Source organism: Prunus mume, linkage group LG5 (assembly GCF_029339155.1).
Source record: "Prunus mume cultivar Tortuosa linkage group LG5, ASM2933915v1, whole genome shotgun sequence".
Lineage (NCBI taxonomy): Eukaryota > Viridiplantae > Streptophyta > Magnoliopsida > Rosales > Rosaceae > Prunus > Prunus mume.
Window position 1 is genome coordinate 2,237,461 of NC_142702.1, and position 3,063 is coordinate 2,240,523.

The 3,063-nt window shown below is 40.1% G+C and overlaps 1 pseudogene; it reads left to right on the top strand.

Annotated features, from left to right (window-relative positions):
• Nucleotides 1-323: 323 nt before the first annotated feature.
• Nucleotides 324-1,538, top strand: LOC103343963 (exopolygalacturonase pseudogene; annotated as a pseudogene).
• Nucleotides 1,539-3,063: the final 1,525 nt, after the last annotated feature.

Genomic DNA, 3,063 nt, shown 5'->3' on the forward strand with positions numbered 1-3,063 from the left:
ATGGTTTTGGTCCTCCTTTTTTGGAATATAGATATATTGCGGGGTGTGGAGGAGGACAGCAATACTACAAACAGCTTAGCACGTTCTAGATAGAGATTTGGTGATGAATATTCTCAAGGCTAAACAGCTTACTAATTATAGGATATAAAGCTAAACTAGAATGCAACTGTGTATAAAAATAGTTAGTGATTGGTTGGATAGTTTGATGGCGTTGAGCCTTCCCAATCGGACTATAAATTGGCCTCAACTCAAAATGGAGTTGCATCATCCTTCCAAAGGGAAAAAAACAGAGATTAAAATAACAAAGTGGAAGGAAAATCAAGATGGCTATGAAATTAAGTTTCTTGGCAATGCTTTTGTGCTTATTGTTAGCATCTACACCTAAAGCTCATGCTAGTGTGTTTGACGTGACGAGTGCAACATACGGTGCAAAGCCTGGCTCGATGTCGACGGCCTTGGCCAAGGCTTGGAGTGATGCATGTGCATCGCCATCCAAGTAAAGTTGTTGTTCCGAGCGGGACATACAACTTAAAAGAAGCAAATTTCAGAGGCCCCTGTAAGGCTCCTATTGGATGCAAGTTCAAGGCACATTGCAGGCTCCAGTGAGCCAACTCACAAGAACGGATACTTGGGTTGGTTTTCAGTACATTGACATGCTCACCTTATCAGGTGGTGGGACTTTTGATGGCCAAGGAGCACTTTCTTGGAATCAAAATGACTGCCACAAAAACAAAAATTGCAAACCTATTCCCGTTAATCTGCGGTTCGAATTCCTCACAAATTCCAAAGTTCAGGACATAACTTCACTTAACAGCAAATTTTTCCACATGCATGTTTTCCGATGCAACCATACTACATTTCAACAGCTTACCATCACAGCACCTGACGACAGCAGAAACACAGATGGAATCCATATCGGGGCTTCGACTGGTATCAACATTACTCATGCAAAGATTGGAACTGGGGATGACTGTATTTCTATTGGTGATGACTCCCACGAAATCATAGTGACTGATGTTACTTGTGGGCCTGGCCATGGAATAAGCATTGGAAGCCTGGGAAAATATAAGGACGAAAAGGATGTGACCGGGATCATAGTTAAGAACTGCACCCTGACTAATACGGACAACGGTGTGAGAATCAAAACATTTCCAGATTCTCCTTCGCCTAGCACTGCCTCGGGTATACACTATGAGGATATTATCATGGTTAATGTCAGTAACCCTATCCTCGTAGACCAATTGTACTGCCCATATACTCAGTGTGAACAAAAGCCTCCGTCAAAAGTTAAGATAAGCAATGTCAGCTTCAAGAACATTAAGGGCTCATCTTTCACTCCACTTGCAGTCAAGCTTGTATGTACCACGGGCATACCGTGTGAGAATGTGGAGTTGACTGACATTGATCTCACCTACGGCGGAGACAAAGGCCCTCTTACCTCTATGTGTTCTAATGTCAAGCCCACAATTACTGGCGTGACAAAGGCTCTTGGTTGTGCTACATCGTCCTTGGCACCTCTTCCTTTATCCAAGAAGTAGAAAGCACTAATTAGTGTTCTCAATACATAAATTGCTGTGTTCTACTTTGCTTTTGTGCTACATGTTCTCTCCTTTGTCCAAGATAAATAAACGCACAACACAATTTTCATCAATGCCAACAGGATTTAGAGCCCTCTTATACCATTGTTGACTTGTTTGATCCCAATTTTCATCACTGAAAACTTCCCTTGTGAATTTGGCAGTAACACCGCATGATATATCTCTGTCTTATATAAAAAACAATCGATAGATCTTTCCTGCCGAAATTTTGTCGGGACTATTGAAGTGGAAGGGGATGCACAATATATTATTACTGCTCTTGAGAAAGATGGGGAGGATTTGCATGTGTGGAAGGTCACCTTTTTAAAGAAGCTAAGTGCCTCACACATTCTTTCTCTATGGTGAGATGGCGATATAGCTCCATAGAATGCAATAAGGTGGCTCACTCCCTTGCTAGGCATGCCTTGTTGTTAGATCAAGAATCTTTTGGTTAGAGGAAGATCCTCCATGACTTAATTACTTCATTGTTATTGGATAATACTCCAAGTTTATCAAATTAATGAAATCTTTCATAAGTTTTTTATATAAAAAAATAGGAGGGTGAAGCTAGAAAACAATTTTTAGAGGGACCAAGAGTGTGAATAACTTAGTTTGGGGGCCATTACATAATTCTTTTACAAATTCTTCCTTAAAATGCTAGAAATAGCCCTACACTCTTAAAATGTTATATTTTGGAGTATAGCCGCACGGCTATGGCTATACTATTTATTGAAGAATTAGTATTTAAATATTTCAATTAATTTCATAAAAATGACTTAATAAATACAAATTAATTATATTTAATTATCTTAAGTCATTTTGTGGAATATAAAATTATTTTAAAAGTAGTTTCAATTAATTACAAATTCTAAAAATCGAATTTTAATCTCCAAACTCTAAATCCAAGTCTAGAACCAAAAACCCTAGCTTTCGAGCTTGTCCGAACTTGTTCCATAATCGTTCGCAAGCCTTAAACTCTAGCTATAAATCTACTGTAGGGCACTTAGGACTCAATTAGGCTTGGATAATCACGTAACTCGATCAAGGGCTTTACGGTTTAGGTTTCGCTCTCAATGTTGGGTTAGTCTGACGTAACCTAACCTAGACATGTCTCAGCGAATTTTGTCGGGATAAACCTAGCCAAACGAACTTTAACGGGATAGACTTATCCCGGCGAACTTTGATGGGATAGACCTATCCCTACGAATATGTGTCGCCGGTGGCCCCCTTTTATTCCTTCACAACCAGAGCCACTGTGTCAAAACGACCAGCCGCTCTGCCCAAACTACCGATCACTTTGTCCTCCTTTCCCGAACATTGAGCCTCTGTGTCAAAACAACCGGTTGCCAGTGAAAAATGATCGAGCAACTCCACACTGCCAAAATCATTAGGAGGAAGTTGAACTGTTTTTTGAGATTTTGCCCAATTTGGACCTGCATTCAACTTTAGTACCACACCAATCACCTTCGGAAGAAGTCGTTTAGGT